The following is a 14,303-nucleotide window of genomic DNA, read 5'->3' as shown; positions in this document are numbered from 1 at the left end:
TGATATTATCTACCAACTGGATTGTAGTTGTTATCGTCAGTAGGTTATAAAAAATATTATAATATTTTATATTATTCTGAAGCTATTTCCTTGTGGCATTTTAAAGTAATTGTGCATAAAATACAAGCTAAACGTTTAATTGATGTTTACACTTATTTTAAACCAAGTTTTTTTTGTTACAAATATATAAATATATTTTACGAGCGTGTAAATAGATCTACAAATCCGTGTCCGTCCCTGTTAACTATCATGGGACAGACCCGTGAGATGTAACAGCCATTTATTTCTATTTTGCACCCTTGGCTGATTTGGTGAAAAGTAGGCTTTCACAATACAAATCCGTCACCCTAATAAATGACGGCAAAGGAAAGTAAATTTGGACTTAAGAGCTCCAATTTCTTGATCTTATACGTTTTTTTACGATTAATAATTCATGTCGCTGAGGTGCAATCTCTTTTTTATTTAAAACAGAAGATGCTGATAAATATATCGTGTAAAAAAAAGTTAAACCATTTTTTGAATCTCAAATTATTGCACGATCCTTAAAGATTTCATTTTTTAATTTCTTTCAAATATGTGGTATGCTTTTGTATTCTTATAAGTACCAAGCCTCTGACATTATATACAAGCTATTCGCTCCCGAAGAAGCTGACGCTGTTTTCACTTGAAGATCCTTTTTGTTTGGGGGATGATCCCATTATGAGTTTGGTTTTATAGTTTCTGGTGCGACTTCGCTGTTTCCACTACTTTTCTCCATTCTTCTCTTCTTTAATTCTCCCTTTTATATTTCTTATTTCCATACTCTTAATTTTTTTCCACTTGTTGTCTCCATGTCAGTTTAGGTCTACCTCTGGATTTTTTACCTGGTGGCTTCAATCGCTTTTCTGTGGCTTGCGTCAGTGTCCAGGCTTTAACTTCATATAGTAACACTGGAAGTATGTAGCACCTCACTATCCGCATCTTGGTTTTCAAACAGAGATCACTGCAGCATAGCAAAGATCTCAACTTAATAAATGTAGACCGTGCCATTTCAATTCTGAATCTAATCTCTTGAGAGTAGTCCCATTGTGAGTTGAGGGTAGTTCCGAGGTAAGTGAATCTGTCGACTCTCTGGATCTCTTGGCTACATGCAATTAGTGTCCCGGGATCTAAATTTGCACAGCTGACAACCATGAATTTAGTTTTTAGTCCGTATGTTATGCTCACAGTTCTCACTCGGTCTAGTAAGGCTTGTAGATCATTTAGGCTGGTTGATATTATTGATGTATTTACCGTTCACTCGGATTCCCATCTCTAGTTTTGCGAGGGCTTCAGTAAAAATTTTCTCAGAGTATATATTGAAAAGAGTCGGCAAGAGCACACAGCCTTGCCTTAATTCTCACATGATCTTCACTTGGTCGGTCAGCTGGTCTTTGACCTTAACTTGAGCACGCTGGTTCCAGTATAAATTCATGATGATCCGAATGTCCTTCTCATTAAATCCTACTCTTTGTAGGGCAGCTACCATCTTCTGGTGCTGACAACGGTCAAATGCCTTGGCGTAGTCAATAAAACAAATATAGACATTACAACTGACATCGCGGCATCTCTGAAGTAGGACTTGTAAGGTGAAAAGTGCTTCACGTATACCCATGGAATTTCGGAATCGAAATTGCATTTCACCGATATTTTCTTCGCATTTCTTGTAAATTCTGGCATCTATGATTTTAAAAAAAATCTTAAGTGCATGACTCATAAGGCTGATAGTTCGAAAATCTTTGCACGTTTTCGCAGATCGTTTTTTTTTTGGTAGTGTTACAAATGTTAACAATAGCCATTCATCTGGGATATTACCTGAATCGTATATAGCGCTAAACAGTTCAGTTAACTCTTTTGTGCTCACTTTGCTCATCACCTTAAAAATTTCAACGAGTATTTCGTCCGGACCTGTGGCCTTACCATTCTTAGACTGTTTTAAAGCTACTTCTAGTATTGACTCGCCTGTCATGCAATTTATTTCTGGAAGGTTACCTCGGTAGACCCAGAAAAGTTCTTCGATGTACATTTTCCGGGTCACCAACTTCTCCTTAACTGTCGTCGCCAGGTTCCCGTCTTTGTTTATGAAGAGATGTGTGTTTCTCCTCTTGTATTGACCAGTGGCTTTTCAAATCTTTCGGTGGATATTTATATGATCGTGTTTCACTTGGAGCTCATCGATTAGTTTACATTTTTCTTGCATCCATGTCTCCTTGGCTCTTAGTTTTTACTTTTTAATTGTTTGGTTGATTTCTTGGTATTTCTTCGCGTCCCTGTTTTTAATTATACCTTTTTGGTCCATCATCTGTAGAATGTCATCAGTCATCCATTCTTTATTTTTTACTCTTGTTTTGTTTCCAGATGTTCTTTTCTTGCATTTAGCATGACGTCTTTGATATAACTACATTTTTGTTCTACACTATGTTCTTGTTGTTTAGCGGTTTCTAGTTTTTCTCTTATTACATCTCTTACGTTCCGACGAACTAAGGGGTACTTTAGAGTGTCATAATCCAGGTTCTGTTTAGATTTATTTTGATGAGTTTCTTTAGTTTGAGTTCTATCTGGCCTACTAATGGGTTGTGGTCTGATGAGACGTTTGTTCCTGGGAAGGTCTTCGCCGAAGTTAAGCTGTTCTTGAATCTTTTGTTATTGAAAATAAAGTCTATTTGGTTTCTGATGATATTGCTGGCTGTATTTGCAGGTGACTTTCACGTATAAAGTCGTATCGGGGGAAGTTGAAACCAGTTGTTAGCAATGCTAAAATCTTCTTCTCCACAAAATTGGGTAAGTCGGTCTCCCCTTTCGTTTTTCTCGCCTAAACCGACATTGTCTTCTTTTGCCATATTGCTATGTCTTTTGCCAACTTTGGCATTGAAATCACCCATAATGTCACCCATTGAAATCAGCCATATATTCTGTATCAGTTCGTAAAACTCTCTGTATAGTGCCTCCTCACGATATTTAATAAGTTCTACATATATATTCTGCCCTCTCCAGATGTTTTCCCGTTTTTAAGTTTGCATATTTTCTCCTTCACTTCTGTAAAGGTTAATTCTTCTGCTTCTTCATCTTATTCTGTGTTCGTAATGGTTTCTCTTTCTGCTTCTTCTCTATACGTTTCTTGATATATTTCTTTAAAATACTTCCGCCATTTTTCTACTTCTATAGCTATATTAGCTGTTCGTTTTCGGTTACGTTTTAAATATTGGTACAACGGTTTTGCCTGTGACATTGACCAAAAAAAAAACATGCACTCGTATATTTACCTAGTTTTGAATTTTTTACCTAGAATAACTTGGAAACAATATTAAATATTGAAAAATTCCGAAATATAATATTGGAAAAAGACCTAATAAATGACTGAGAAAAGCACTTATTCTCCATGGCGTCATATATTACAATAAATAATTTAAAATTATCGTTTTAAAATAGAAATGAATGAATGTGAATGCTCACAATTCGTAGGTAATTTTTAATGTTGTTAAATTTTGGCTAGCGGTTTTGAAGCTTGGAATATATGTCCCATCATCAGTTTCCAGTTATATAAGTCTTTGTTTAAAAAAACTACACAAAACAAACAATGAAAAACTGATTTATCAGAGACATCAATGTGTGATTTTTAAATATTAAGAAGAATAATTAAAGTAGATTTGTAGATGATATTTTATATTATCACTATCACAATATTAGATTAATACAATATATTATACCAATGTGAGACTTGGTGTTCTTTATTATTTTAAAAGTATCAATATAAAGTTGCACAATTATCCAAGTCAAGGAGAAATATATAAGTGAGTATTATTATCTTAGTGTGTACAGGATAATTTAAATGATTTATTTTATATCGATTTACAAAGTAGTATCAAACTAATACTCTGTAAAGTAGTGATAGATTTTTCTTCTTTTCTAGCTACATTTAGAAATGGCAAACAACAAAATAAAACAAAACGGTTTTCATACAGGCAGATCCTATATAGATAGCATATTTTCTCTAAAGAAGGTTATTGAAAAATTTTAGCTCACATCCTTTCAAATCATGTAGTCTTTATATATCTGACAAAAACATACGATAGTGTACCACTTTTAATCCTCTGGGTAACAATGGAACAACAAGGAATACATAAAAAAATATAGAAGCAGTACAAAAATGTGACGATAAACATTAAAACTGGAAACAAATTAACTAGAGAAAGTACCATTAGTAAGGGACTACCTACACTCTTATAAAATATATTTCAATGAGTCGCTCTTATTGCGAAGAAAATACTGCAATATGGGCATTCTAATCGAAGACGAGAGATTGTACACGATGCACTTTGCTGACGACCAAGCCATTCTACCTGAAGACGAAAGTGATATACACAATATTTATGCCTAGAAAACTGAAGGAGTTTACCAAGTGGGGTCTTATAATTAATATACAAAACACCGGATATTTAGTTACAGAAGAAAAAAATAGAACGTCTACAAGTTGATATGGGAACTATAAAATCAACTGAAACCTTGAAATACTTTGGAATTTAAATAACATCAAAAGCAGTGAGTAACGAAGCAAAACATTTTAGGATTGACCAAGCAAGATAGCCATTAGACAGCTACAGGGACTATTGAGGAATAATAAAATACCATAAAACAAAAGAAGAAGAAAATGAAAGAAGTGAACAGTCAACAGTCTGGAAGAGTGGCAAAAGGCACCGTTCGCAGCCGAAAAAAGTCTGAATCCAAACAAAACATAATTCTCACTAAGAAAGAATTCCGAAAAAGCGCCTAGCAGAATGTACATTCAATAATTCAGGATTCCTTACTGCGCCAACAATATTTAAGGGACATATGCATACAATGGGGCTGGTTTATAAATAATTAAGTTAATTTTGCTATAACAGAGATCTAGATACAGTTAACCTTATCTTGCATGACCCGAGCCACTAAATTGCAGTTGGTAAACGATTTTTGGAGAATACCAAGATAATTCAAAAACATATGGTACCAATCCACTAGACATGTGCAAGCCGGTGCAGGGTTTCACAATTTTGGAAAAGATAACATGATGCAAAAAAAATGTAAAATATGTTGTCGTATGACCAATTTCGTCACGACTAAAGATGAATTGTTAAGGGTAGTAGAAGACTTCTGTATAGAATTATAAAGAAGTCAACAAAACTATAATAAGCAACTAACAACAAAGTTAGAAAATTCAGGAAAAAGATTAGTCAAACAAAAATTGGAATTGATACCTGATATATCAACAGACAATCTAAGGAAAGCACTAGAGAAAACAAAAAAAAATTATACTCCAAGAGACGATATAATGGTTCTAAAAACCGCAAAGATTGGAGAAGACAGACTTTTAGAGAATATAAAGGAACTGATCAATTTACTGTACCAAAGTAAAACACTTACAAGATGGAACAGTGCACATATCATTTTATTAAACAAAAAGGACGATCCAAAAGACATAGAAAATTACCGACCCATAAGCCTGTTAAGCCACCTCTACAAGTTAGTATTATTCGCAAGAATAATATCAAATAGATTAAAAACAAAATAAGATTTTTGTTTCAAGTCTAGGCAGAAATAGGCAGCTTTAGGAAAAACTTTGGCACTAACGACCACCTTTATTGCATAAAAAGGATTATAGAAAAATCTATTAAATACAACCGACCATTGGTCCTAGCTTTTGAAGACTTTCGTATTGAAAGAAAGTCGTGTAGATTATTGGTACTCCAAATTAATTAAAAATATATAATAATGCAATCATAACTGTAAGATTGAACAAAAATACAAAATGTATAAAAATCAAAAGAAACAAGGCGACAATTTATTTCCCAAAATCTTCGCAGCAGTTCTGGAACATGCTTTGGGGTGGGACGCCAAAGGAATCAATTTCAACGGCAAATGCTCTCTTACCTACAATTTAAAGACGACAGACGATAGTTCTGAAAACAGATAATATAAAAAAGATTGGATCTATGTTTACCAAGTTAGTAGTAATGAAAATCCAAAAGTTAGCTGTAACAAAATATCATTAGTTTATAAATGTAAATACTAAGGTCAAGAAATTCAAATTGGCAGGGACAACTAAACCGCTGAACTGCAAAGATGAGCCGCATATGGAGCTCTAACAAAAATTTTCAGGAGCAACATGCCACATTATTTCAAAAACAAGACGTTCGACAAATGTGTATTTCCCGTTATGACTTATAACGCCAAAACCTTATGTGTAACCAAAAGTGTAATGACGGGCGACGGACCTAAAAAATTAAAGTGTGGTGAACACGAGTAGTCAGAAGAAGCAGAGAGACGACGTCAAAAGAAAATGCTGCAGGAAACTCAAGACCGACACAACTAGAAGAAATTAGGAAAGAACTATATTCCATTTTGGACATGGTTGGTTGATAATGATGACGATAATGATGATGGTGATAAAAATATTGGTGATGATGATGATGATAATAATAATAATGATGATGATGTTGACCGGTTTTTAACAGAGCCCCCCTTCAAAAAAAGGACAGCCCTTCAGTTCGATTCAGATCCAGTCTCTTCACCTCTTCACCAACAGGCCTACATCCCCCTCAAATCCTTCTACATATTCTCCAACCGTAGCTTCTTTGATTTACCTCTCTTCCTTGTCTCTACCATTCTGTTGTACGAAATTTTCTCTCCAAGTGTATTCGTTCTACTTGTCACAACATAGTATTTTCCACTTTATGAACCTTCCTACACCCTTCCATTGTGTCTACGCTTAAAGCTCAAAATTCCTTCTGATTCCTGACGAGATATCTTTCCTTACCGGTCGATAGAGCCTTCTATGTATTTTCCTTTCAAAATAGATGTGAATATACTGAAAGAAAAGCAATAAAATATTTCTTAACCTTTTGAAAATTTATAAATTAACAGCGAATGTACTCTTGAGATGACTTATTAATCGATTAACTAGAAATAGAGAATTTAATATTATATATAATTTGAAATTTGTTAATTTTTTCAGCGTACGTGACGTTATTGTAGATGTAGATTTCAGTTTTTGGCATGAAAATATAAACAAGAATCCATCAAAGATTGACACTTGAAAGAATATTTATTAATCTAACATTACGAAACGTTTATATGTTTAATAGGAATATACAAAAATATCTGAATAATATTTTTGTGAATTATGAGGTTAAATTTACTAAGAACTGTTTACTACGTATTGTAGTATTTGGTCAGATTTATATAGCACATGTTTTTGTGTGATTTTATAATAGTATTTTTTACTGTTACATGCCTAAAGTTTCCTCCCTTTCTATTTAAAAAAAAAAGTAAAGACTATCTCAAAATGTGAGCATATAACAATTTATAAATTAAAAAATAAATAAGTTTCAATGTGTTTATAAGATGGGGTAGTCCTACCAATAAAAGCGGCAATAGAGCGATTTTTAGAAGGATGTCCAAGGTGTTATGTAACAGAGACCTAAAATTGGCATTGAGAATCCGCCTACTTCGTTGCTACGTGTTCTCGGTCTTATTTTATGGTGTTGAGTCCTTAACTGTATATAAAATCGATCTAAATCGTCTTAAGGCTTTCGAAATGTGGTGCTATAGAAGAATTTTAAAAGTTTCCTGGTTGGAGAAGATTCGAAACTCCACAATACTAGAACGTCTCAGCAAGACTACTGAGATCATAAAAAGCATCAAGCAGAGAAAGCTGGAGTATTTCGGACATGTAATGAGAGGTCCCAAATATAGGTTGCTACAAAATTACATGCAAGGAAAAATAGCAGGCAAACGCAGTCCAGGTCGAAGAAGAACCTCATGGTTGAAGAACTTGCGAGATTGGTATGGTGTTGATACAAGCATGCTATTTAGGGTTGCAGTGAATAAAATTAAGATAGCTATGATGGTAACCAACGTTCTGAAAGGACATGGTACATGAAGAAGAAGAACAATAAAAAAGATATAATAAGCTGAAAAAAACACTTTACCAACCACACAAGCTCACAAACCAATAAACGTACAAATACCAAAACAAGAAACAAACCAACAACATACAAGTATACTCCTTAAGAGTCGCAATTGAAATCAGGACAGGGGGAGATTGGTTTTCTGTGGTTTCCCAATCTCATTGCACAGCGATACCTGATCCTAGGTGAGGACATAGCCACAGCTATCCACGCGTTAAAACCGAACAAAATAAAATAATCTGAAAAGGACCGTTTTTTTTAATGGCCTTGGCATACCCAATTGACCAGACTATTTTGTAATTTGTATTCACAGAACAACAATCAGAGTTCCAGTTAGTACTAAATGTAAGTTTTAATTTTTATTTTTATTTTTTTTTTATTTATTATTTTTTTTAATTTTTTATATAACTTTTCGATATTATATGAAATATGTATATATATTTTTTATTTTGTTTTGGTCGTCTTTTATAATAATTTTGTTTTACATTTTTTTTTTGTTTTTTTTTTATTTTTTTTTTATTAATTTTTTTTTTCATATTAAATGGTTTATTACATGATTGGTATGTTCGCAAATTGCTTACAAGTTTCATCTTAATTCTATGGTTAGTACATTATATTGTTTAAAGTTTATATTTACAATTTCTTATTAACCGATAAATACAATTAAAGATTTCTACGTTTCCAGAGAAAATTAATTCATTTATGTGAAATGGGAAACAGACATTTAGTTTTCGTAAGTTTTCAAATAAACATGTAATATTTCCTTGTTGGTTTAAACATTCTAACAGGATATGTGTTAAATCTCCATATTTACCACAAGTACAGTTTGGAGTGTCTGCTAAATTCATTTTGTACATTCTTGAAGGTGGTAGAGCATGATTTGACCTTAGCCTATTAATAGTTTTAATGAAACTTCTGTTGGACTCTGAATAAAACCACCTTTTTTTTTAAGAAGTGTGGGTTGCCAATATTTAAAGGATGACTGACTTTCGGATTCCGTATAATTGGCTTGCCATTTTAATTTGAGCCGATGTTTACTATATACATCTATATCTGACACCTGTAAAATATTGTTGTCTATGGTTTCTCCGCTTGATAATGCTTTTTTTGCCAAAGCATCCGCTATTATATTACCCTTTATCCCAGAATAGCCTTTGATCCATGCGATAATAACTTCTCCTCCGAGCTTTGAAACCTCGTAGTACAATTTTAAAATCTCTATATCAAGATGAGTCAATTGCTTGGATTTATTTGTTACACATAATCTTTCTACTGCACTTTTACTATCTGTAAATATTACACAGTTCTTCATTTCCTTTGTCAAAGCGTGAGAAAGAGCAAACTTTAAACCCAGCATTTCGCATGTGTAGATGGTGGCTTCACTAAGTAACTTATATTTATGCTGTTGTCCAGAATTCTGTTGATATACTGCGCAAGCAGTGTTATTATCTTTTTTTAAACCATCAGTAAACATATAATAATAATTAGGCCATTCTTCTGGATTTTTCCGTTAAACATGGGGCCTTGGACATCATTGAGAAATTCTGTCTTGATTTTTATTGAGAACAGCACATGAGGATTTTCAGTGTAAACTGGTGGAAGATGACCCTTATAAAGTACCTCTTTGAATTTATACAGATTTATGTAGCTTACGAACAGTCACGAAATGCTTTTGATATCACTGCTTAGTAGCCACCTCATATGCCGGAAAAGAGCGGCAATACACGGTAGTGTAGCGGTAGTGAATTTAGTGACGACGATGATGATTTATAAATGTAGTTAATCAGTAAGTACTTAAGAGCACTGAGATGCTACGTGTTTTCGATACTGCAATATGGACTTGAAAGCTGGACATTAAAGGAAGAACACATAAATAAGTTACAGTCCTTTGAAATGTGGTGTTACAGGAGGATGCTTAGAAAAGCATGGACACAGAAGAAAACGAACACGGAAGTATTGCGAGAAATGGGCAAAGAATGCGATATAATAAACACAATAAAAATAAGAAAGTTACAATATTTGGGACACGTAATGAGGGGACAGCGATATGAACTGCTAAGGCTGATAATACAGGAAAAGATAAGAGGAGGAAGGAGTATAGGAAGAAGAAGAGTGTCATGGTTGAAGAATTTAAAGAATTGGTTTAAATGCGGTTACATAGAACTCTTCAGGGCAGCAGTAGATAGAGTAAAGATAGCGATGATGATATCCAACCTCCGATCGGGAGACGGCACTTAAAGAAGAACACTATTTACAAAATAATTGTACAGCAGGTTAACCATTAGATTTATACATTCAGTTCGGGTTTAGGCAAGGTTAAGGAACACGAGAACAATAGTAGCAACACAGGTGCTGGTCCAAAATTGTTACGATCAGAAGAAGGATGTGTTCTTATGCTTTTTAGATTACCAAAAAGCGTTTGATCGTGTCCAACACCACAAGTTAATGCAGATCCTCAAGAAAGTTGATACAGACCAAAAAGACATAAGATGCATTGAAAACTTGTACTGGCATCGAACGGCACAGTTAAAAATAGACAATTCTATATCCAAACCCATACATATAAGAAGGGGCGTTCGACAGGGATGTGTGCTTTCCCCTCTTTTATTTAACATTTATTCGGAAGCCATATTAAAAGAGTCTTTGGAGAATGCAAAGATGGGAATCAAAGTGAATGGAGTATTGATCAACAACATACGATATGCTGATGATCGTGTCTTAATTTGTGACAACATAGTCGATCTTCAACAACTTGTCACTATAATCGGAGAATACAGTAAGCGAATGAGATTAGAGATTAATACCAAAAAAACCAAATTTATGATCATCTCCAGAAACTTGGATGCACTTGAAAACTCCACCATAACACTGAATACTAAGTCCATTGAAAGAGTGAGTAAATTTAAATACCTGGGATCGTGGCTTTTTGAAGACTGGACATCGGACAGGGAAGTAAAATGTCGCATTGAGCAAGCTCGACAAGCTTTCGTAAAATTCAAGAAGGTACTGACTTGTTCAGAGTTCGATCTTCATCTGAGACTAAGGTTTACTAAGTGCTACGTGTGGTCAGTGCTGCTATATGGCGTAGAGGGCTGGACACTCAAAACGAGGGATATAAACAGATTAGAAACTTTCGAAATGTGGCTCTATCGCCGTATCCTAAAAATACCATAGAGAGCGAAAATCACAAATATAGATGTCCTTAAAAGAATAAACCAAGAACGCCAACTTTTCGAAACCATCAAGAAAAGGAAAACGGCGTATCTAGGTCACATCATGCGAAATGAAAAATACCAGTTCCTCCAACTTATAATCGAGGGTAAAATTGAAGGCAAGAGAGGAATGGGACGCAAGAAAATGTCCTGGCTCCGAGACATAAGGCAATGTACAGGGATTAACGACATACAATATCTGATACATATTGCAAGAAATAGAGAATTAATGGAAAATGTAATCGCTAACATCCATTAGGGGATTTGCATCTGAAGAAAAAGATTCATTATTAGCCCAGTCTTGGTACTCCGATTCATTATTAGCCAAATAAACAATAATATTTAAATATCCATATAAATTTTTGCTCCTTATTTTATACTAATTAACTGATAATACAGGCAAAAATATTCTAAACAAAGTAAGTAATTACAAAAGATTATGGACAACTGTTTACCGTGCCTTTGACTTCAACGAAAGGTTTTCTGCGAATTCCATTAATCGTTTAGAGGTGTAAGTTGGTTGAATGTACTGTAAACACATAGCTCAATCTTCACAACATAGAAAGAGAAATACAATAACGTATTATACTATTAAATCAACACCACTGTATCAACATACGTGACTAACAAAACGATTTTTTGAAAAATCTAGAGTAAGCCTTAAATGTGAAAATCTAATAAAAACTTTTTTGATTACTCGATACTAACTTTCGTTAATGAAATTACAGTATCATATAATTATTTCAATGTTGATTCTAACCATCCAAAAACCAAAATTAAAAGACCATTTTTTTACGAAAAACATTAATAACGAACAATTTCTGTATGAAAATCAAAAAAATTGTTTGGCTTGTTTGATAATAACAAATATCCCAAGGTTTTTAAAAGAAATAACACACACTATTTTGAAATAACCTATTTTGTTTTATAAAAGTTAATAGAAGCATCAGTTCTGAAGTCTGCATTATATTTTCTTCCGGTATGTCGAGAAAATTGATTAGATATGGTGAATACAACACGACTTCAAAGCACACGTATCTAGTGAAATATAAAAGCAATCAATCAGGTGCTTACAACAGAATGAATAGAGTTCTTTTATGTGTGTAGAGACTGCAATATGTTTGGATGTGTAACGTATGCAGAGCTTATTTTAAATTAGCTTCAAAAGCTTGAACTCAATAAATGAATTCATAAATATTGCTATACATAAAAAACCTACAAACATTTCCAACTTATACGTATATAACTATAAAATAGATTTTTCATCTCAAATCAAAATATTATAAAGAATAGTAATTCAAATGAAAAACACAATTGCCTGGTTGATTAATATGATTTTTGGATCCAATTATGTTAGTTTCTGATTGATTTATAATTAAAGAGTATCTTAGACGGAAGAAGAAAAAGAGATAGACCTCGACGCTCATGGAATAAAGGAATTAGAAGAGCAATGGAATCGAGAGGTTTGGTTAATTACTATTTAAATGGGAATAAGCCACAATTAAAGGTTAAAATACGTTTATTGACGTTTCAATTTCCACTTACAAACATTAATAAATTAAACAAATTTTGTTTTTTGTTAATTGGTGATAATTTTTCTAATAATATAATTTTATTTGACTCAATTTGGACATATATTATACATTTTAAAGTAGACGAATGATATTGCCAATATTGTTGAGTTGCGTTCCTGGGACGACTTTACTTATAAGATAGTTCATTAGATTACATGAAATCAACTTTAACTTGAGAATATCCGTCAGAAAAGATCATAACATGTAATTCGTCTTTAAAAAGACAAATACATGCCATGATGACAGTAAAATTCTCCTGTTAGTGATTCCATAGTAAATAATGAGGGAAAAACCAGGAAAAACCTCATAATACTATCCCGACGTGGTAAGTATTTGATCGTGCATTTAGTTTACTTTCAATAAACACCAAATTCCGATTTTATATGTTTTTTATTTAAAAAACATAAATGATGTATTCTCCATATGTTACTGACTTACCAATACTGGTATTTTCCTTTTAATAACTTCCTCTTTCAATATGGGTAACCAGATTCTACTACATTCTGCCGAGGAATTCGCGACACAATTGGTCTCATTTAGCATAATTAGAGCCGCTTCTTTGATTTTTCTCTTTTTACCATCCGTTTCTTTTAGGACTATATTTGAATCATTCCATTGAACCCTATGTTCATTATCCCATGCGTGTTTACATATTTGAGATCTATCAAATTCTCTATTTTTAATATAGAATTGATGTTCACTTATTCTAACATTTAATGGCCTTGATGTTTCACCTAAATAAAACTGATCGCATTCACAAGGTATTTTATAAATGCAATTCCTTGTCCTTTCTTATTCATTGTTAGGTTTGGTTTTGGACAAAATAGATCTCAACGTGTTTGTTGTTTTGAATGTTGTTGAAATGTTGAATTTATTTCCTATCCTTTTAAGCTTTTCCGATAATCCTTTTATGTATTGTATTGTTATTTTCCTCGTATTATTCCTTGTATATGCTGTAGGATCTCGTTCTAAGTTGTTTTGTTCTATTCGATCGATTGTTAAAAATTCCTTATTTATAAACGATAAATGATAATCATTTTTTAATAAAACAGATGTTATCAAATGTTTTTTCTCCAAGAACGAATTTTCGTTAGAACAAGTAATTTTGGCTCTATCTTATAAGGATTTAATGATTCCCTTTTTAATATTAATATTGTGATTTGATTTGAAATTTAAATATCTGTTGGTGTGTGTTCGTTTTCTATACACCTGAATTTCGTATCCAGTATCGTTCTTAGAGATTAAAACATCCAGAAAAGGTAATGTGTTATTTCCTTTTCCATGGTAAATGTCTCTTCTTTATTGTTTATATCATTTAGGAATGTGTCCAACAACTCTGATCCATGAGGCCATATTAAGAATACATCATCTACATATCTCCACCATACTGAGGGTTTTAAATTTTGTTAAAATTACTTGTTCTAACGAAACTTCGTTCTTGGAGGAAAAACATTTGTTAACATCTGTTTTATTAAAAAATGATTATCCTTTATCGTTTATAAATAAGGAATCTTCAACAATCGATCGAATAGAACAAAACAACTTAGAACGAG

This window comes from Diabrotica undecimpunctata, chromosome 3 (genome assembly GCF_040954645.1).
Source record: "Diabrotica undecimpunctata isolate CICGRU chromosome 3, icDiaUnde3, whole genome shotgun sequence".
Classification (NCBI taxonomy): domain Eukaryota; kingdom Metazoa; phylum Arthropoda; class Insecta; order Coleoptera; family Chrysomelidae; genus Diabrotica; species Diabrotica undecimpunctata.
This window is presented reverse-complemented; position numbering follows the sequence as displayed.